Raw genomic sequence first — 23811 nt, 5'->3', positions numbered from 1 at the left:
TTGCAAGTTTGGGGGTGATGTTCTGAAGGATGCAAATTTTCCCTTGGTTCTAGCTTCACCAAGAAGGCATCTGGCCTCACTGGGAAAAAAACAAACAAACAAACAAAAAATAAACAAAAAAATACAAAAAAATGCCAAAACCAAGAGCATAATCTGATGTACCAATATTATAGGATTACCAGTACAGGGAGGTCATCACTACAATACTACAGTGTGTGTGAATGCTGGCACAGGACTCCCGTGCATTAGGAAAGCCAGTAAGAAAGAAGTTGACTGGTGGAACTGGGCACAGTTCTGCTCCTGTAATGGTTTTACACAGCATTCATGGTTTATGCTGGCAAGCAGAAAGGGAGAATTCACTTGGTGGTTCTGCATGAGGTGCCCCTGAATAATTTTTCTCCGTTAACACTGGACACAAGCCAAAGCCAGAGCTCTGAATCCCAGTTCATCCAAATCCCCAAGGGGTTTAAGATGGAGTCATTTGACACAAGCTTAACCCAACAGATTCAACCTGGCTTATATCCCAAACCAGAAGTTTATTTTCTGATTCCACTGCAGAAGGATTCGGCTGTATCAAAATTATACCAGGATCTTTCACTTTGACAGCAGAATCTTTCACCTGCTTTCTGGATGGAGATTTCAATCCTGCAGTTAGAACAGCACCACTAACTCTGCTGGTGCTGGTCACAACTTTCCTTTTAGAAAAGAATGGGATTTGGAAATGGGAGGGTCTTCTCATCTGTAAAAGGAAATCTTTCCTAACAACACAGTGTCTGTTTTGAATGAAAACATCAGATGTTGTCATTTTGGCATATCATAGCAGTATCACATTTACACAGAAAAAGTTAGCATTTATTCCAGCTTTGTCTGCCCTGTATATGATAGTCCAGGCAACACTGACACAAACCCACAGAGAGCTCATCTTTGTTTGCCAGCAACGTTCACACATGACATTTGCAAAAAGTTTCTTACTCCCTGAAACCATCCTTTATTCAAAGGCTCCCATGCATCCTCCACTAAAGCTGTTGGCCGCTCCCTTCTGTGGTTGGTGGGATCACTACAAAGAACACAGATCCACTCTCCTTCCTCAGGAATTAGCACTTGAGAGGACCACAGGAAAGAGCAGTGCTCTCCAGGGCATATTTCAGTAGGGTCTGCAAGAGGTAGGTGGGACTTCCAAGTGTTTGCCTTCCCATTAGATCCCATTCCAAATTGGATAATACCTGGCCATTCATCACCATGTGCTTAATCTGTCCAGGATTAACAATTCTTCCCTATACCACAGTACTGCTGTAAATATAAACTTACTCATACTTTAAAAATGTGCCAAAGATACAAATCGTTATGCATGTGCCAAGTACAGTAACAGCAAGAATAGAGAAAAGGAAACCAAATTCAGTTCTCAGTGGTGCACAGTGCTTTGCCAGAGAAGAGGCAGACTGTTTGGGATGATGTCTAAGGACTTGGATAGTACCCCAGGGTAGCCTGGCAGGAAAATGTAAACCCATGCAGTCAGTGGAATTGTACAATTTATTCATCCACAAGTTTGACTTGTATGGAGAGTTCTGAGTATCTCAAAGTGCATTAACACATGGCTTTTGACTTCTTTCCACATCTGAGACCATACCCACTGGTGATAAGAAGAAGAAGCATGTCTATATGGACATGCCTGCTCAGGACACTGCCAGAAGCTTTTTGGATGGGGGGATGGGCACTTCCTTTCAAAAACAGAATTACTCCAGCAAGAGACTAGTATTTGTTCCTAACTGACGGATAAGGGTTCTATAGCCAATGATGGTAATGTTCATCTTGGGTAAAACCTCAAGTTACTCCTAAAAGGTGCCCAAGTCACCTTCAGTATGTTGCCCTTCTTTAATCCTGCCACAAGACAAGAAGGATCTCAGCAGGCAGAGCATCATCAGAAGTGAAAAGCCCTGGAGCCAGACTGATTTCACATGTTCTCAGTGAATTGCACCATATTTGCTTCTCTTCAAATGAGAATAGGATCACCTCATACTACAGACATTGGCTGGGCTATGTAATAAGACATAGAAATAAACAGCACTTTCTTGATGAATGCAAGAGCCTGCTCCCCACTTCATTTCTGCTGGTCAGAGACAAGACCCTTCAAGAGTTTTTCACTGGCCTTAAGGAGTTAATGCTAGTCAAAACCCATTTACATCAGAACAGACTCACTCTCTAAGACACCATAATCTAAACCATTTTAGGCAGCAGGAGTGACTGAGAATTGGAAAGAAAATTCTTCCCATCAATAATTTAATCTAGCCAAAAAGGAAAGATAAATTTAGCTCTTCAGATTAAATTATCTGCTTTAAATCAGATGAATGATCTTTCCCTCAGGAAGCTAACATTCAGACTTTTGCCTGTGTAATTAAACCTGTATAAAGACACGTTTGCTGACATGGCTGAGCAACCGTAATACTTTGGAAAGGGACAGGCTGCAGGTAAAAAGGATTTTGTGACTACATTGTGCTAACTTCTTCACATACCTAGAAAATCTAGTTTCTAGCATCGTTAGGAGTTGCAGTCTTAAGCACTCCCTATGTCAATGCCCAGTTACTTTACTATACATCAACCTGACTTCTATCAAAAATTGCATCTGACAGCACAGCATGTTCTCTGATCAGCATGTAAGTTAAGGTGGTAAGTAGCCAAGGTCTGGCTGCACCACAGATGGTAATTCTGGAAAAATTTAAAACAAGTGATCACTGCTTTTGAAGGAAGTCTTGGATCACCATTTTCAAGTCATCTTGATGCACAAGACGCATTTAAATACATTTCTTATTTTAACCTCTGCTCTTCTGGACTGCCTTGAAAATGTCATCCATGATTGCTACTTTCAAAGCTTTGCTCAATGTGAACTTACACGCCAAAACCCTGTGAAATGACAAATTACTATTTCAGGGCTCTGCCAATTATGTCAAGGTGCTCAAAACCAAACACCCATAAAGCCAATGGCTCAGGCTTGACCCTATAGAGCAACAGGCTTTAAATCTGAATCTTCGAAAGAGCTGACAGTTCATCGAAGAATTATCCTATATCAGACTATAGAGTTAAGTCTCTCCTATATAATACTATGAGCTAATAAGCAACAGGGACTTGGCAGACTTTCACCATATAACATTTGTTTCCTTTGGAGATTTATTTTTACAGGGACCACACACATCTGAAAGTCTTTTAAATACCAATGCTAGTGAGCCAAAGTCAGCTCAGCCGCTGGGGAGAGAAGGGTGGAGGAACACCTCCATAGCACAGTTTCAACACTCCAAGCCTCGTAACCATCTGGCAGAGGCTGTTCAGACCTTGGAGTCAGAGGGACGGGCCCTTCTACAGCCCGACTCACTGGAAAACCCAAGGAAGCAGCAGGCACAAAGTTTTCAGAGAGAGTGGAAACAGAACCTGGGCTCCAAGGCCAACTCCAGCAGCTGGCCAACATAGGGCTCCCCACCTGTGCTCTGCAGCATGAATATCTCTTGGGTGAGACCTATCACTCCTCCCAACCCCAGACGCTGTGCTGCATCAGTGCATTAGTGCTGCAGCCCCACACTTTTGGCAGATGCCCTCAATCTCAGCAGATTACTTTGACTTGATAAATCCTGCTGAAGTTTGGGAGAAAGAGGCCTTTACATCCTCCAAGGGATTGACAGGAAGCAAGTGAAAAGGCCTTCTCCTGGTCTAAGCAGCCCTTTGTAAGAATCTGGAAACAATGCAGCTCATGAGTTGCTCAGTGAACTCACTTAAGACATTCCCAACACATCTAGATACAAGAAAGCACTAAAAAATACAGCGGATATCTAAAAGAAAAATAACTTTTGCACTAGGTTTCTTATGGCTCCATCCCCTCCCTACTACAAGCAAATCACTACAATCAGTAAGTATTTCCCAGCTGAAAACAAATTCCCTGACAGCAGAAAATGAAGCACTCCCACCCCAGTACACACCCCATGATATCTTAGGTAAATTCTGCCAGACACAGCGAGTTCCACAAGTCACATTCCGGTGGCAATTCAGTGGCAGTGTTTTCCCTTAACAGCAATTTGCAAAGCTTGCAGAAAGCCATGAAAACGTCTGCCACATGCATTGCCTGTATCCTGGGGGACATGCAGAACCTCACAGAGGTTGTCAGTACATTTTTGCTGACCAAATTATGCATGATAAATGGCCTGCAAGTCCCAGCCAAGGTCATGACAAATGGAACCACAAGAAATCCAGATGTCTCCTTTCTCTGATGTTGTCCATGAGCTGCATCACAGTAGTTAGGAGACTCATGACCAAGAATTTAATAACTTCTTGATAATTTCATTTTATACAGTAATTCTAACTGAATACATGATTGCCAGCTTCTCTCAAAATGCCTGCCAAATATAACATCAGTTTGAAGGACTTTCCTGTTGGAATATTAAGTGATGGGAAGGAAAATCCCATCAAAGCAGTCATAGGGGATCATGTCACATTCAAGTTGAAAATGCAAGATGTTTCCTTTCAAGTGTAGATCCTCTCTGTCACTCTGAAGGCAGTGACAGTGAAGTCAGATGACACTGGGGGAACATTTGTATGAGATACCCAAACAGCCCATCTTATAAACTTAGAAATCACAACAGTAGACCATTTCAGAAGTTGCTTTCCAGCAGAGACTTCCACTCAGTACACTCAGCTAATGTCAACACAGGCTGCAGGATTAGCCATGTGAGTGTCCTAGCCAAACCCTTTCATTATCAAATAGTGAACGCATGTGCACTACAAACCTAGCATTTTAAATAGAAAACAAAAAGATGCCTTCAGTGGTCTTAGGAGACATTAAGAGCTTTTGAGCTCTGATATTCAGCATGACATAGGACAAAGACTAGAGGTCACAAGAGTGACAAGAAGTCACAGCAATCTGGAGTTCACATAGCCTATCTTAGTCTCATTTTAATATTATAATCATTTGTCCGGTCCATGCACCCCAATACATTGTCCATAGGTAGTCTTGATTCAGGCCCACATCATCTTTGGAGCACACACCCCTTACTGATAGAAGACTCACACTCTGTCACAGTGTGCTTAAGCCAACACATCTGGCCACTGCAGCAGAGCACGGGTGCTGGAGAACTCCCAGGGTAGCTATAAAGCTCTGAGAAACCTATCTCTTGGCAGGAGATGAGTAATCAGTATTTAGAGTGTGGATTCTGTCTGAGCCCAGCTGTTGTATAGAAGCTTTGAGCTGTCATCTACATTGTAGGAATAATTGTCATTCAGCTTGCTCACCTCCTTCTACCAGCAGTAACAGCTGAGAGCTAGAGGCAGCTCAAAGGTTTTTACGCTCTCCGGGAAAGCAGAGAGAAGAGTGGCAAAACAGTGCTTTTGTGCTGGTGTTTTATTGTTTTCAGGGGATGGTTTCAACCTGGTTTACCCTAAAATTTTTTTTTAAAAAAACAACAGTAATAAAGCGTGATTTTTCATGGCTGCAGATACTGCTTAGCTATCTTGCTACTATTCTTCAGGCACACATATCATTTACCTATAATAAACTATCAATAATCATTGCTTTGCACCTATATTGAGATTTAATGGTAGATACAGCAAAGAAAAAAAACTCGTTTAGCTACATTAAAAGAAAAACTTCTGTCCAAAGTCTCATGCAAATTAGAATACACAAGCATACTGAAAGACCATTGTTTAAACATCAATGAACTGAGGTTTCTTGTTTGCATAGCTGCAGTCTCTCACTCTAGAAAGATGCAGGCTCATTGCAGTCGGGCAGAACAAAAAACCCCAATAAAACACACTGTAATGTTCAAGGTCAGTACTGACATCTTCAGTTCCCTTTCTCCAGCAACCAGAGCCCACACTGCAAACTATATCCTAAACAAAACCAAATCTGATTATTCTTCTCCCAGAATTACTACCAGGCTTTGAGAAGCTGGGTCTTGCATGCAGCAGCCAGCAATACCCTTTTTGTTTCTAGTACAAGGCAGCCTTGAGCACTGGGAGCATGGGAAGAAAGCAAGTTCTAAACACAAGGTGACATGCAAAGCCCTGTCCCCAGAAGCTATTGATGTACACAGGGATTTTAGATACCTCCTAAGAACCTTCATAGAGCTACGTGTATGTTTTATCTTTAAAGCAAAGGTTATGGTATGGAAACACTGTAAGACACTCTGCCTTCTAAATAGCTCTATTTCAAGTACTGAAACTCTGATCTGAACTTCTGCAACTCTTCACCTGTTCCCTCCATGCATACCAGAGTTATGCTGACAAGTGAGGCAGAAGTTCTCCTCCTTGTCTACAGTATGATCATCAAGAGACAGGCATGGGGCATCCTCCTCCTCCATTAGTGCCCCTGAACAGGCTCACTGGACAGAAGCACCTCATCCAGCAGGGAAACATGACCATCAGTGCTTTGGTACTGAGCTTTTCAGGGGGAAAAAAAAGTAGCCCTTTTTCTGTTGAACATCTGTAGCTTGCTGAAAACTAGATCATTTTTAAATACTGTAGGGGAGTACGAGATGATGATTTGGGAGCTACTGGGCTAAAAGCTGACACCAGAACCACCTCCACAACGTTGTTTCTGATGCTCTTTTATCTTCAGATTATGAAGGTTCTGTTCATTAGGAAACCATTCTAAGATAAAAAGTTATTACATACTGCTCACAGATTATTTGTTCTTCCTCATTAGATGAAATTCCCAGCCTGGAAAACTGTGAGGCACGGTATAGTTGCACGGGAGAATAAGAACCACACCAGAACATCAGGGCCAGTATCACAAAGTATGGATCAAGAATGAGACCAGAAGAAACGCCTGGTCTTGTCTGAAGGTGCTGTCCACTACACTTCTGATTCAATGAGCTCTCATAAGAGCTAAGCAATAGCAGTCATGTAACCACTCAAGGACAGTAGGAGCTCAGGCATCAGAACAAGGAGGTTTCCATTTTAGACTGAATTCTAAGCAGTTATTGGTCACCACAGGGCTAGAGCCAAAAGGAAGCTACTGGCAAGCCACAAGGAAATATGGATGTTTCCTGCAACCTGAAACTCCGGAGTAACAAGCCCTACATTTACTGTTGAGTGCGTAAATGAGACCTGCTCTCCCTTCACTGTGAATTTGAGGATGGTCTTTACATGGGATGCATAGGGGCAAGTAGCTCAAGTCAGGAAATCAACTGATGAAATGCTTTGGTAGTGCAAAAAAAATCAGGTTCAACCCTGACTAGCTGCAAGAAAAGGACATCAGTAGCAGAGTGGCTTTACAAAGGGCCCTCCAGTAGGATCAGCTAAATCACAAAGGCAAGGGCACTCCTACAGCAATAGGTTTCAGCCCCCAGCACTGCATGTACACCCTCAGCATGCTTGCAGGTAACACCAGGTTGGGCAGGAGCGTTGATCTGCTGGGGGGAGTAGGAAGGCTCTGCAGAGGGAGCTGGACAGGCTGCATAGATGGGCCAAGGCCAATTGCATGAGGTTTAACAAGGCTCAGTGCCAGGTCCTGCCCTTGGGGCACAAGAGCCCCACACAACACTACAGCCTTGGGAAAGAGTGGCTGGAAAACTGCCCAGAGGAAAAGGACCCGGGGGGAAGGGGGCGGGGGGGCCGCTCATTGGTGGCCACCTGAACATGAGCCAGCAACATGCCCAGGTGGCCAAGGCCAACAGCATCCTGGCTTGTATCTGAAAGCTTGTGGCCATCAGGACAAGGGAAGTGATTGCCCCCCCTATACTCAGCACTAGTGAGGCCACACCTCAAATACTGTTTCAGTTTTGGGCTTCTCACTTAAAGAGGGATGTTGAGGTGCTGGAGTGTGTCCAGAGATGGGAAAAGCTGATGAAGGGTCTAGAGAACAAGTCTTACTCAGGAGCAGCTGAGAGAACTGAGGTTGTTTAGTCTGCAGAGGAAGAGACATGGGGGGGGGGGGGGGCGAGGGAGGAATCTTATTGCTCTCTACAACTACCTGAACAGAGGTTGTAGGCAGCTGGGGGTCAATCTCTTCTCCCCAGTAACTAGCAACAGGACAAGAAGAAATGGCCTCAGGTGACACCAGGGGAGGTTTAGATTGGATATTAGGAAAAATTTCTTCACTGACAGGGTGGCCAAGCACTGGATCAGGCTGCTCAGTGATGTGGTGGAATCACCATCCCTGGAGGTGTTTAAAAAAAATATGCAGTGGTGGTTTAGTGGTGGACTTGGCAGTCCTGGGTTAACGGTCAGACTTGATGATCTCAAAAGTCTTTTCCAACATAAATGATTCTAAGATTCTACTTTGTTATGTCCCAACAGAACATCACCAACCATTATACCATGGGATAATGGTATATTATTGTGTAATTGCTACAACCACTACTTTTGTCCATCTCCTGATTTATTCTAACCACCATAGAAAGGCAGATCAGCTGACTGCAGCCCCTCTACAGAAACAGGGTACAACCATAAATATTAATAGGCAATTGTTTTGTTCTTCGCACCCATGAAGTGCTTTGCTGCTCTACATTAAAGTTTTATTCTGTTTCCAATTAGATATCAAAACTGCTGGATTAGGTGACTTCCACTCACTAGGCAACCCAAGAAGTATTTTCAGTTTGATCCTTAGTTATTAACCCTGAAAGCACAAGGAGCACTCTGCTCAAATACCTCTTACTCAAGGTGAATTCAAGGCCCCCACCACAACACGCATAGCCTTTGCATGGCCCCTGGACATAGTCATGACTTGTTTCATTGTAGTCACCCCTGAGCTCTCAGCACTGCTGACTGGCCCAAACCTCCAGTTTGTGGGCTAAGTCTGTAGACACAGCCCCGAAGGAGAATTGTGAAAGGCAGTGCTTGTCTCACTTTTAGCCCACACAAGCCCAGTCATCTCCAGGCTGGCCACGCCAGAGGTGCTCTCACACTCTTCTTCTTTATGGCACTCTTCCCTCACTTCACTTTGGGATATTCATTTTAATATCTTCCATAGGTGTGTGAAAGGGTGATCTGAAAGGGTCAGCAGCAGCGAGCAGTCTAGCACACACCCTGCAGCACCACTCACACTCCATCACACACACCACGCACACAGCAGCGGTAACACCAGCGCACGCTGCCTCACTGAGCTCAGCAGCTGTGCCAGGGTTGTGAAGCACAGATGATGCTTAAGTTCAGCGCACAAAAAGTACCTCCACTGTGCCTCGCAGAGCAGCACGGACCTGCAGCGTGCCCCTGCCAGCTCCCACAGGCTGGCCAGCAGCCACACCGCCAGGACCTCCTGCAGCCCTCAGCCCTGCCGCTTCTGCTGCCACCGGTGCCTGTAGGACAGCAACGATGCCACCCTGCGGTAAAACTGAGCGTCGGGACTGGAAACGGGGATCCCTCTTCAGGTGCTGATCGGCTCGGAGTGACTGCTGCTCGCCACCGTGCTGTTGGGTCCCTAGAAAGGAGAGGAAGGACACATGGGGACGACAAGCTGCCACCATGCTCTAGCAGCAGCCCTGCTGTACCTATGGGCCATGAAATCCCAAAGAGGGACTTGTAGGAACAAAGGCTAGTCCATCTCTCATATGAACTTCTGTGGCAAGAAAGAAATGAGCCACCTCTCCTTCCTCCTCCTTGGCGTGGCAGCCCAAATCTAGGAAAGATTCCAGCTTTCTGGCTTGGTGATATGCAAGTACATTGCAAACTCTGAAGCATGCCCAGTGTCCCCCAACCCAGCAAGCAGTAGCAGAGGCCTCACCCTTACACAGCTACAGAACTGACAGCTGTGTGATGGCTATTCAGTATCATAATATGCAGTTGTCTGCTCAGCATCACATCACATCCTGCTACAAGTGCTCACTTGCCATCAGAAATTCAGGTAAAGCCAAACAAGACCTTTAGTATTTAATGATAACAGATTTAATTAAAAGGAACTGATAGTCTTGTGTTTCAACTTCCTCCTAGCAATCCAACTCCTATAACTCAGTTAGTCTTCCTACATGTTTCAGCATAGATGTATTGGATTTGTGTGGCAAGGTTTTAGTAGCGGGGAGCTACAGGGGTGGCTTCTGTGAGAAGCTGCCAGAAGCTTCCCCCACAGACTTCCAACAGAGCCAGTGCCAGCTGGCTCCGAGAGGGACTCCATGGAAAGGGCACGTGGAAAGGACCCACACTGGATCAGTTCATGAAGAACATGCAGCCCATGGAAAAGACCCACATTGGAGAAGTTTGTGGACCATTTCCCATGGGAGGGATGCCACACAGGAGCAGGGGAAGAGTGTGAGGAGGAAGGAGCAGCAGAGAACATGTGATGAGCTGACCACAGCCCCCATTCCCCGTCCCCCTGTGCTGCTTGTGGGGAGGAGGTAGAGAAATCAGGAGTGAAGTTGAACCCAGGAAGAGAGAAGGGGTGGCAGGAAGGCATTTTAAGATTCAGTTTTATTTCTCATTACCCTACTCTAATTTGATTGGGGATATCAATTTAATTTATTGCCAAGTTGTTTTGCCCATGACAGTAACAGGCAAGTGATCTCTCCCTGATCTTATCTGGATCCATGAGCCTTTCAACATATTTTTCTCCCCCTGTCCAGCTGAGGAGAGTGACAGCAGTTTGGCAGGCACCTGCCATCCAGCCAAGACCAACCCACCACAATACACCAAGCGTACACTTCCAAGAGCGTAACAAGGCAAATGCAATCTCAGCAAGCTCACCTGAGCCCGTGAGCTTTGAGATTCTCAAATAATTTTGAGTGGTTAGTCAAGCCTGGACCACTGCTTCTTAGCAATGACGGAGATTTATACACACCTTTCAGTTTGCACATTGGGATTTACCATCCCTAAAGTGGAAAAGGAACACAGACATACTCCGCTTTTTGCCTTACACAATCACCAAAAGCAGAATAGCCCTTGCTTAAACTATACTAGCTTGTCATTTGCACTATTTCCAGGGAAAACAAGCTCCAGAGATGGAATTTTAGCTTAGTCAATGTTGCATTGAAACATCAGCTGTATGTGACTTACTTGATTCAAGTCGGACCACATGAAGGCTTTGCAGAAGCTAATTATTGTTTTGTTTCATGTGGCCCATTGGGTGATGACAGTAAGAAGCCATTTCAAATTAGAATAGACACTAGGAACAGACTCCCTACACAACACCACAGCTTTCTTCCCTTTAATGTAAGATGTGCCAAGCCAGTGCACACAATTGGTTGAATGCTTACAAAACACTTGAAGAAAATAAGTTATGAGGCACTTTACCTTCAGACTTTCTTGACCTCCTTTTGTAGGCATCTCCTCTGTGCTATCCCCAGTAGGAAGCAGTTAAATGCAGTGCCAGCAGATGACAACCTGTGGTTCAACCCTGGCTGGCAGCTAAGTCCCACCCAGCCACTCACTCACTCTTCCCCCAGCAGGATGGATGAGAGAATCAGAAAGGTAAAAATGAGACAACTTGTGGGTTGAGATAAAAATATCTTAGTGGGACAGAAAAGGAAGAAAATAATAATAATGATAATAAAAGACAAGTGATGCACAATGCAGTTGCTCACCCCTCACTGAACAATGCCCAGCCAGTTCCGAGGCAGCAGCTCCCACAACCAGCTTTCCTTTCAGTTTATATACAGAGCATGACATCAGAGGGCATGGAATATCCCTTTGGCTAGATTGCATCAGCTGTCCTGGCTGTGTCCTCTCCCAAATTCTTGGGCCACTCCAGCCTTCTCACTGGCAGGGTGTGAGAAGCTGAAAAGTCCTTGACTTAGTATAAACATTACCTAGCAACAGCTAAAAACATCAGTGCGTTATCAACATTATTCTTACACTAAATCCAAAACAACACTATACCAGCTACTGGAAAGAAAATGAACTCTATCTCAGCTGAAACCAGGACGCAACCCAGTAAGAGCTTTGTTTATTACCGCTGTTTGAGCCACGCAGCCCAGCAGCATGGGCAGCCAAAAGCATTTGCTTTCCTGCCTCAAAGGAGCAAAAGGATCAGGGAAGTTCTGTGTCATTGCAATCAGATCTTTGAAGGAGCTCAGAGACTAAAAAGAATATCTGGGTGTTTTAGACTCTAGCCAACTCTGCAGTAGAGACACCTCCATGGTATTCACTGAACTACCCATTTCGCTAGCCTTTAACTCACTCCATAAAATCCTTACTGGTTTCTCAATAATAACACCACATGGGAAGTTCGCACCATGGTCACTGACTGCTGTGACTTAGCAGCATCCGTCTCGTTTTCTACTTCCACACATTTGCTGAAGGTTAGATGCAAGCAGTTTCCTTTGAGCCGCGCTGTCCAAAGCACAGCTTTGACTTCACATACATTGGCATTTCAGGCAGCATAAAACCACATGTACACAGCCCATTTTCTACAAGTCTCCATACTCAGAATTTCCTTTTGGCTAGCTCTGGAAGAACTCCTACTTTATGCTGTGAATTGCTATTCAGGCAGTTTCCTATTCCTTCAACAATTTGTGGTAATAGGTGGTTAGGGTTTACCTGCAGAAAACATTTTCAATATTGCTTTAAGCATTTGGCATCTTCCTAGATTTTCAAAGACTGTTAGGTAGCAGATCTGATGTTCCTTGCAGAGTTTACTTACTGCTGTTTTTGAAGGAGCAATGCTTGCCCCCAGCCATAGGACCAGGGTGCTCAGGGACACGTCAGAACCCCAAGGACTGAAGCTAGCGCACAAATTCAGACAAGCCACAACCCGCATGCTTTTCATCACTATTTCTGTCAATAGCTCAGCTCTGTACTGAGAAAGAGCCCATCTCAAGATGCCTGCTTGCTGACTACACCTTACCAGCCTGGCCTGCACAGAGCACACGAGGACTGTCTCTTCAAGAACAGATTTTAGTCTACTCTTGAGCCTGTGCTTCTGCATTTGCAAAGTGGAGAATTTAGATCTGGAACTGTGAAGACTACTCAGTCTTCCCAGCACCTGAACAAACCCTAAATGCAGGCACATGCTTCACCAACATGAGTTCTCTTGAGAAGGGATGAAAAAAATGAAAAATATTCCTACACAGGCTGTTAACCACCAGGATGACTTGAAGCGAAAGTGTTGGAATCATTGAAGGGGATACAAGTGAGCTGTCTACTGAGGGAGGAGATTACAGCAACATCTAGTTAATTAGTAGGGTGGGACATAGGAAGTCCCCTTCATTGAACTACTGATAGAGATGGTACTTTAAATTAGGATCAGAGTTGCTGTGTTGGAGGGCTGCTTTCCACCTCCCCATCGAGGACAGAGATTAGAAGTAGTTTTAGGTTGGCTGAAAAGCTAGCAATTTTAGGAGATACACTTAGATTTCAGAGAGGAACTGCTCGTTAATATTCATTTCTGCTCCACTGCAGGGTTTAGTAGGTTGTAGATGTCAGATATGTCACTGTGCACATTGGATTTGTTACAGAACAGGGGTTCTGTTAGGTCATGTGGGTCTCTCAAGCAGGAGCTAGTCCATGCTGTGACAGGAATGGATGCTAGCTGTGTGATGTGGAAGGTGGCTTATCTGTGGTTCTGCTACAGTGATAGAAGCTGGACAAGTCCCAGGACAAGCTCACATGATGTCTCCTAAGCAGCTGCCACAAGCAGCAGTCCTTTCCTCAGTCTCTTGGGCTCCCTTTACTAACTTCAGGTTACTGCTCCTTAGAGAAGTAGATTTCAGCTTTTTCTTATGCTTCTTCAGGGGCTCTCACAACAAAACTGCTTCCAAGTGTCTCATTTGCATAGTAACTCTTCTCTCAGTCTTGTGTTTTACAAACACCTTTGTATATTCCTTTGCCCCAAAGGGTTATAAATAGTTCTAACCTTGACTACACTTGTTAATATGAAGCAATTACCTATTACAGTTTCAGCTTTGCCACTCCCTACCAAAACTCTGCTCTCCAGTTCAGCCACAATCCAGCCAAACACAGACATCCTAGAAGCGGCAGTTTTCTAGACTCTCCCCAGGCACTGACCTTCCCACATGCTTCCACTCACTTTCCCATTGATAAGAACTGGTTCCAGGATAAGAAAGCTTTTTCCCTGTGACTGACCCAAACTTGTTTCAGCCACAGCAGAAGTATTCATTGATTTGGCTGCCCTATTGTAAAGTATTTGGTGTCCACAAAGTGTCCAGAGGGTGTATATAATGGGATCCATGAGCAAAATCATAACATACAAGACCTAAAGCCCTAGATCCAAGGAAATAAGAATTCTAGAGTGCTGAAACAAAGCATACAATATGAGTAAAGCAATACCATTCCAAACAACCACCAGTAAGTTACCTACAAGTTGGGAGAGGCTGCATTATGCAGGCTGACAAAAGAGCTTTTGGTTCCTTTATGCTCTTCACACCAGCTGGAAGAGACAGCCATGAGGTAGATAAAACTAAGGGTGGGCAGTCATCACCAGACTCCCCACACTGAGGACAAGAAGTGCTACTACACCTTTGTTAGAAAACAGTCTGCTCCATGCCTCAGTCAGCAAGTCCTGAAGTAGATTCAGAGTGACATTAAGAACGATGTCTTAACTATCAGGGAACACGTTCTTCAGAAATGAAGCAGGCAATAACTCAGTTCTAGTATAACTATTCCCTGAAGTAAATAGCATTGGATTTGTTTCTGGAATAACTAGCTCATTACCTCAGCCTGTAACAGAAGCAGCAAGTGCCAGCCATCTGGAGTGTTAGATGGCCTATTGCCAGCATAGCTCTCTGATGCTGGGGAAGAGGTTGAGAGCAGGGGGGAGTTAGAGCAATGAGCACATATACAGCTTAGACAGAACAGAGAGCAGGGGAAGGAACATGTGAAAAAAAAATTAGGAAGAGAGGACTACTCTTAAACAGCCTGTAATTGATGTCTAACTAAGAGCAAGCAGATGTTGGAAAAAAGATTACTTCCAGTCTGTTTGTTAGCATGAAGATAGGGGGAAAGGTGAGCTAATCAGAAAGCAAGACAGGAAAAAAAAAAAATAGAGTGCCATTTAGGAAAGTGCCTAACTGACCCAGAAAATCTCCAAACAGCTAAAATACAATGACCTGAACACCAAAACAACAGCAGGGAAATCACAACACAGTTTTCTGCAATACTTGCAGACACAAAGCTTGTCTCCCTTGCTAATGGACCCCAGGGTCCATAATAGGTGACAGACAGGCTTCCTGTAGACTCTGCTTGGTATCTTTGGCACAAGCTACCACCCAGGACTTCTTTACCTTACCTTACCACTACAGTACAAAAAGCTGCCAGGTGAAACCAAGTCTTTTACACATCCCAAAGCATTTTTTCCTTTATCAGGTTAAAACTCAGTACTATGACCAGCTTATCAACACAAAAACAGCTGCTGTCCAACCACACACAAACAGTCTAAGGTATAAAATCAAACAGCACCCTCCCACCCTCTTAAAAAAAAAAAACAAAACAACAAAAAACACAACAAAACACCATACTATTTCACAGATACAGAAAAATGCCTCAAAGCACCAAATCCTAGTGACTTCAACAGTAAGAAGGAAAGGATAAGGGAGGGGAGTGTGGAGAAAACAAACAAACAAACATCAGAACTTACTAAACAACCTACCCTCTAGTAAGGGTGTGTATACCTTAAATAGAGGCTTGAGGCTTGCTGACAAGGATTGGTTCAAAGCAAAGGCCAGGTGTGGGCTTTCAGAGTACTTGAAGGAAATGGGGTAGGATGACTTTCTTACTGTTTTCCTAGTACTTAATGCTATTAGTAAGTTAAAGCTGTGGCTGAGATGTTGTAACACTTTAACAGTGTATATATTTTGTTGCAGTCTGCTGTACAAGAAGTCTGTTTCCCTCTTCTGCCATTATGGGCTCTTAAAAGTCTGAGCTCTTTATACTGCAAGAGGTTACAGTCAAAATCTGAGTGTAGAAGTCGGGGCAGCTGTGTTTGCCTTCTGTTGATATGAAGGTATCAATCAGACTAGGGTACTCTCCTCTTAAAAAGCTAAGGTCTCTAGTGAGCACCTTCCCCCAATTTTCCTTCCTTGTTCCCTCAGGCTCCTTAAAGAAAACTGTTCCACTACTTAGGAAACTGCCTGTGAGAGTCATGCTTGCAGAGAGCTGATTTTTTATTATTTTTATATATACAAAAAACAAAAAGTTGCTGTGCTGTGAAGCTAGCATCTCTTTTCTGGAAACAGGGGAGAACAAAGATTGCCCTGTAAAGGATAGGAAAGCTGTTTTTTAGGTGTAACATAACAGTTTTGCCTTTTTCTGCCAAATTAAAATGTGATAGTTTGGGCTGATTCTAGGGAGGAAATGTTGTGTCACCAGATGAGCAGGAGGCCAGCAGCTAACACTGATTTAGCCAGCCACAAACTAGGAAACTAGATCAGATTAGAGTTTATCTGGTTTTGTTTGTCACAGACAAAGCAAGACAGCTGCTTCTGAAGCTGATGTAAAACCTGAGTAGTAACATTTGGGCAATAACCTACCCCCAAGCTGTTTGTCAGCCCCAGCTGGTTGGTGGTTGCTCCATGATGTAAAGTTCTGGTAGTTAGTGATGCTGCAGCAGGACCCATTTATGTCAGCTAGCAGCTTTCAGGGTCTTAGGTTTTAGTTGCAATTTCTGCTGAGTATTCTCAGTGAATCTGTAGTCAGCTCCAAAAAAAAATTTTTTTTTACTCTTTCAAAAATTTCTAAATACTTTTTGTGTAGTATTTATTGTCTTAATAACTTGCTAAATGTTCTGGAGACCTGAGATCCTTGAACAGTATCTAGAAAGAATGACTTGTAGACATTATTTAGAAACCTCCAACTAGCATCCACTGTACAAAGAGGTTGTCACTGGATGCTCCTGTTTATTACTGGCTATTGATGCCTATTGCTCTTCACAAACTAATATTGACACCAAATAAAACAGCATAATGGGATATGCAGTGAAGATGTGGTTGATATTTTGGACTTCTAGCATGCCAATCCAATCTTTTTCAGTGACAGGAATCTGAAAGTTAATGAAATTACCATTGCTGTGACTTGAATATCAGCCAGATTGTGTACTTGGTGAGAGCTGCACAAACCTTTTATCACTGCAGGGATTTCACAGATGTAAATGAAAACAGAATGTTGTTCTATGCTCTGCACCCCAGAAACTTCCCTGAACAAAAAGATGGGTGGCAAGGAAAAAAGAGCTGATCACGTGGTTGAGGAAGCTGGGGAGCTTCTGGGTGCAGCAAAGGGAAACCTCAGTGAAAACTCACAGCTGCTGCTATTATGGATCCAAATGTACCGAGTTCAGAGGCAAGTAAAACCGAGGATTAGGAGTGTTTCAAAGGAACAAGGCCAGGCTGATAACTTTACTTTGTACTTATTATCCCACTGTTGCACTTCCTACTTACTTTAGCTCTTCATGCCCTGGGCAAAGCATGACTATAGGAGGTAAATTTGAGGATTGGTCCCATCTCAAAGGTAAAAAAGTAGCAAAGCCCTCAGGGGAACAATGATCCCAAAAGGAGATAGAATTTCAGGACTGCTCAAGACAAAACACATTTCTAGTTATTTCTCTCCTCCTGCTGACCTAGTAACTTCTTGGTAGTTGCTGATACTGTATCAGTCCCTTTTATGACAGCTACCAGCTTTTGGGGCCTTGCTTTTTAGTTGCAATTTCTGCTGAAGGGTCTCAGTGAATTCACACAGTCAGCTACAAGCAGTTGCTCTCCCAGCCTGGTTCCCAGCTTGGTTTTTGTTCTCCACCATTCTCACTGCCATCCTCAGCTAGTTCTGCTGTTACTTAGTTCTCATGGGGTTTAACTTGCTATCCATTGCTCATCAAACATTAATTACAGAGATGATTGCTTTTACCTGCCCCAGTCCCAGAGAGATTTGGAATTCATGGTTGGGTAATGCAGTTTGGTACCACCTGCTTCTGAGGAAGGGAGAGTGATGGCTGAGAGCTAGCTGGTTTGCAGGTAATCTTACTGAAGGACATCAGTATGATCTCCAGCCCTTACAGATGGGAAAGGAAAATCTCCTGAAAGTTGTTTCAGTCCATTTTACAGGTCATTAAGGCAACTCAGCAGATATTTCTCCAGTTGTCCCCAGGAGGGGCCTGGCAAATAAACGTCTGTGTAAGCAAAGGGTATAACAGCTTTTCTCTTTGAGCCTTTTCTATATGATCTCCTTCCTTTGCTGCTCCTGCTTTCAACTTTCCAACTGGCACAGTTTTCATGGCAGTGCTGAGCACTGGGCACTGTTGCAGTGGTTGCAGGTGATCTGCAGCTGCACCATGCCCCTACTAGGCAGCACAAAGCCTAGCCCAAGCCAAATCGCCTAGTAACACAGACCTGATACTCTGGGTACGGAGAATTTATCTTCAAATACATCAGTAGTTTGTGAAAGCCAAAAGGAACTGTGAGATCAATTCCTTAATTGGATCCTTAGTGTAACATTTCAATAAGGATGTAGGGCCAATAGCCATTACACCACTATGATTTCTAATGGAGAAGCATTCACCCTTAATCTGAAGACACCAACAACAGAAAACATCTTGTCCATGGGGTTTGTTTCAAGTGGCACCTTGCCTGCAGTTGCTGCATCCCTCTGGAGTAGTTGGACTATGCAATGGGAAAAGCAACTCTTCCAGCTACCAAGGAAAAGACTGCACTTTCCAAGCCAAACCTGGGTGCTTTTCTTGTTCAAGAAGGCATCTATTAAAACTTCATCCAGTTCTTTAGGCAAAACCCACTAAAGGAAGAGGAAGCATAACTGAGTGATGGAAAAAAAGAAACCAGGATAAGGGGTTCCCAGTATAACAGCTGAGCCCCTTTCCTTTCTCCCTGCTGCCCCTGCCTGAACAGGAGATGCTGCCTACAATAAGTGACCGGTAAGTTCTTGCACCTTTCTGTCTTCTAGAAATTAATCTATTTCTCTTCTTCGTGGCAGGGTCTCCACAACCTCTCTAATGAAAAGCACCTTCTTTGTTTCCCTAACGTTATCTGTGCTGGGAAGAAGTTCATGCTTTGCTGGTTTCAGCCATCTAATTAGGAAAGGGGTTGTGTGAGCAAGCAGGTAGCTTGGGAGCCAATCTTCTGTGAACAGAGCAAATTTCATTTGTGCAAAGAGAAACGAGGGGCTTAGGCTGAATTATCAAATGAATTGTAACAACAGATCACTTGCCTTTGCAGAGATTTAATTATCAAAGATTTTCCAAATGAAGGAAGGGGGGGAACCAGAAGAGGGACAGAGCATTTCCTGAGGGAAATGTCAGCTTGCCAGCTGCATCCCTTACCTGGATATGTCAGGCCAAGGTCATTAAGGGAAGGTGACATGGTGCAATCATTTGTAATGGTTTGTGTTGCCAAGAACCAGCTTTTCTATGACATGGCGTTTATATTGCCATGTAGAAATAAATGTGTAAATCAAAGTATTCAAGTGAATACTTCGAGCAATGAAGGCTACTTTTGTCCCCAGAACAAAGACAGTCAGCCACTGTCATGCATATTAAAGCCACATCAGACAGAAAGATGGGACAGCTAGTTTCACAAGTGGGTAACTGAGTCACAGAAAACTAAGTGCTAGGAGAGAAATCTAGGACAATGCTCAGAGCTACATCCAGAAATGGGCCTGATCCTCACCATACCACCAAGTATAGGAACCATTTCTAGAAAAAAATATTATTAGTGGCTATTTGCAAGATTAGCTAGAAGGCATCCAAACTTCCAATTTAAAGCATCATGGGAAGATGAAGGATGCTGAACATTATTGTAGGCAAGCTGGTCTGCACCAGCCCAGTAGCAATACAAAATCCCAAAACAGTGGGATCAGAAAATATATTTAAACCTTTTAACCATAGAGTGCAAACTGGCAGCGTCCCATGGATTTCTGGGAGAAACAGCAGTGTTAAGCAGATAAAAGATTAGAACGATGGATACCTCAACATAACCTATTCTATCTTTGCATGTCAGACTTATGGCCCAGCCCCCTTCACCCCATTGTAGAGAAACGGATCGTGAACGACCAACCATACCTTTGATATCCAATGACCAGCTCTGTGGTGCTTTTTGGGACAGTCACATGCTCTTTCACCCGTGCCCAGAGATTTTTCAGCCTTGTATTTTTCATGGTGCATAGAAATCTAGTAACACACATTCATAATTCCCAGGCATCAGCAGCTCAGCTCTTACTGTCTTGTTACCATTCCCAACACTTGCTCGTGGAACTAGCTCCAGGCCTGGCATCCATACCTTAAATCAGGAACTGAGCTCAGCTCAGATTTACATACCAGTAAAATAAGGCAGCACCCTTCTTCCCCATTATTAGCTTTAGGGGGCAATAATCAGCATACCACTTAAATTTAGTCCCAGTTTATCTCCAGTTTACCCCAATGAGTTGAGGGTTGTTGCATCATTCTAAACAACCCCTTCTTCTGAAAAGGCTTTGGCTTGGCCTTGCACCTCTTTGTGCTGCAAAAGCATTGTGGATGCAAGTCAGGAGCAGGGTAAACCATATCACCACTAAGTTAAACCCCGTGACTTTGGACACAAACAGAAAGTCATTTAAAAGGGCTTCTATTCTTACTGCCAAGCATTGTCAGTAGGGATACTATTTTAACTGCCTTATCCTCTCTGGCACACTGCTTCACTTCAGGGTTGCAGCAGAAGGCAAGGAAGATTCAACAGTACATCAGGAGATTAAAATGGTGCCCATCATTAGGAACGCTGGGAGGTATTTCAATGTCTTGAGACCTGAGCAAGATCAGGATGGGGCAACTGCAATGCTCTTTTGCTGCTTCAATGAGTGGCACTGGAATTCTGTACATGTGCGCTCTCTTCAGTTGTTTCTCTGTAGTTCTTTCTGGCAGGCTAGCATGTTTTCTGTGCAAGGAACTTACCCTCCTTCTCAGATGAATTCTCTGAAGTACCTCAGACACTTTGTCAAACTCCTAAAACAAGTCTTAACCTCAGCTGCCAATTAATCTGATGTGCTGTGACAGTCACAAGCAGGGCAACAAAGAGAATCATTAAATGTCAGTAGATCTCAGAAAGACCTCTATGTCCCACTACCAGAAAGAACGGTATGTGTCTCCAAAAGTGACAGGCCTGATGGCCACACACAGGAATGTGTGAATGTAGAGACTGATGTGCTAAGTTTTATTAACACAGGTTTCCTTTGAAAAGAGTTACTTATTTGTGGACCTTGTCTTACCATTAGGTCTGAGAATGTGTTTTTTGTGACAAAGAGCAGGAAAGAAGTCTCTATTGTCTTTATTTCTTTTTAAAAATGTTTTCCTGCCTACATGAAATATTTCATGGGAGAAGACAGCTCTTATATCGCAGGTCATGCATTGCAGACTGTATGTGCATTTTACAAAACATGAAGGTAGCTTGTGGAATTACAGCCACTGAAAGTGAATTATCTCAAAATATGAAAGGGCAAGAGAAATTTTATGGATAGAAAAAGTAGTGGTACAAATCTTCCTGCTACTTTAAAGGAGATCAGGAGGTTCAGGAAGATTTAGAGATTCAAATTCCCTTCTTATATTTAAATTAGCAGAGTTGATTATACTGCATGGTGTTCAAATTTTCTTCTTCACTGGCTGGACTTTACTCACCCCCAGCAGAGCTGAAGCTATGTCACTGAAATGGACAGAAAGACTGACCAGAGGAACCTTAGAAGGCAAAATCACTGCCAGCATAGAATTCACCTTTGCTATTTTCTCTTAACTGGTGGCAAGTGTGTTATTTAAAAGCAGACTGGGTAAAGTACTTGTAAATGTACTGCAGGAAAGAGCCTTCACTGTGACAGGGAGAAGAGACATTTCCTTTCCTAACAACTCTGCTTTTGGTGGAAAGGGAATGTGTTCACCCAATTCACTACTGGGTGGAAACACAACTGGGTGCAGAGAGAAGGTGACAGTTTAACTGTGGGACTTGTAAGACAGCATCTTTTCCTTCTGGTTTTTTCCACCTGCTTTTCCTTACTGCTAGCTGATCTCTTGGAACAGCCTCTGCTCACCAGAACACACAGACGGTGAGAGAGCTGAGAATGAAGATTGGCATGAGGAAGCTTCAGGGAGCTGCAGCCCACCACAAATGGTGACTTCTTGGGATCTCCTTGGAATTTTGCCTGGAATACAAACATGAATGCCTGCTTGTCACCCTGGGCCAGCAAGAGTGACAAGTGTATTGCCCTCAATTCTGTACTGTGATTTAAAACCTAGCAGAAGCAAGCTAAATTTTTTCTTTTTCTTTTTTTCCTTTTTTTTTTTTTCCCCACCAGAGAATAGGCACATTCATCTTCCTAAGAGTGACCAGCTCTTTTCAGTCTAGTACAGCCTGGAGCTTTCCTGCAGTCCCTATGAAACAGTGGAGAGACCATGCTGTGCCTTGGCAATAGAAGTCACCAGAATCAAACACTTGCAGACAACAATTATGTTCTGCAAAGGAGCTAAGAGCTGCTGAGGTTTTGCTGTGGCAGTGAGTGATAAAGATTAGCTAACCCTGCTAATGAGATATGCAGACACTTAGTCAATCTCAGAATTCAGGAGCAGTTGGCTGATACCCAACCAACCAAAAAAGCAGATGCTAAAACCTTGTTTAATATTCTGCTGACAGCGCTGTGGAGGTTACATGTGAATAAATGGGAAACAGCTGTCCACTGCTGCTTTTCTGCTGCAGCCCTGTCCAATATGACCCCCTCACTGAAATATGAACGTTACAATAAATTGGCTTTGCTCCTGCAAGCTTTGTGTCAGCCTGAGGTGAGCTGGGGGAAGGGGAGGATGGCTTGGGAAGGAGAAGGGTGGCCACTGTATAGAAAGAGTTCTAAGGAATAGGAAAAGAATTGAAGTGGGTGGGCAGGAGACTGTATTTGCAGAAATGAATACTGCTAAAGCAGTGAGGGGTAGCTCAGACTTGAGGAACTAACCGAATTCTAGACCTTGTAAAAGGTCCCTCCATTCTTGCAAGAGCATTTATCTTGACTACCAGCATCACAAGCATGAGTTGCTGTATTTTAAGCTATAAAGCCAGGTCCTGTGAAACATAACAGGCCAATGTCTGCTCTGTTCTGAGCCACAAGAACTTGTCAGCTTGTTACACCAGTCCACTGCTTGCTGCAGGCTCAGGGGTTTGGCACTAGTAGCATCCAACACTGATACAAAGAATTCCAGAGGGTCTGCCACCTATATGACATTAGGTAGGCTAATTCAGCCCTCAAGGGAAGATAGCACCTTTAGGTGCTGCAAACCATCTGTTAGCCTCCAGCTAAAAACTGAGCAATTCAGCTTTTGCAAACAGCCAAGGGACCAGGAGTACATCAAATCCCACCCTACTGAGCGCTTGTCAGGCCACACCTGGAACTCGGTGTTCAGTGTTGGTCCCTGCTATATAAAAAAGATGTGGATGGGCTGAGAGGGTCCACAGAAGGGCCACAAAGACGATCAGAGGACTGGGAAGCGTGCCATAGAGGAAAGGCTGACAGAACTGGGTTTGTTCAGCCTTGAGGAGAGAAGGCTTAGGGGACACCTTATCACCATGTTCCAGTACTTAAAGAGTGAGTACAAAGAAGACAGAAAGTCCTTTTTTACAAGGAGTCACATGGAAAAGACAGGGGTAAGGGGTACAAGTTACTCCTGGGGAGATTCTGACTGGACACAAGAAGACAATTCTTCACAATGACAACAATCAGCCATTGGAATAATGTCCCCAGGGAAGTGGTAGATGCCCCAACATCAGACACTTTCAAAATTTAGCTGGACAGGGTGCTGGGCTGTCTTGTCTAGACCATGGTTTTACCAAGAAAGGTTGGACCAGATGGTCCAATGAGATCTCTTCCAACCTGCTATTCTATGATTCTATGAATCATTGGTGGCTAGGTTAGCACTCAAAGAACAAGTCCCTACACTAACATCAGCCCAAA

Source organism: Falco rusticolus, chromosome 14 (assembly GCF_015220075.1).
Source record: "Falco rusticolus isolate bFalRus1 chromosome 14, bFalRus1.pri, whole genome shotgun sequence".
Classification (NCBI taxonomy): domain Eukaryota; kingdom Metazoa; phylum Chordata; class Aves; order Falconiformes; family Falconidae; genus Falco; species Falco rusticolus.
This window is presented reverse-complemented; position numbering follows the sequence as displayed.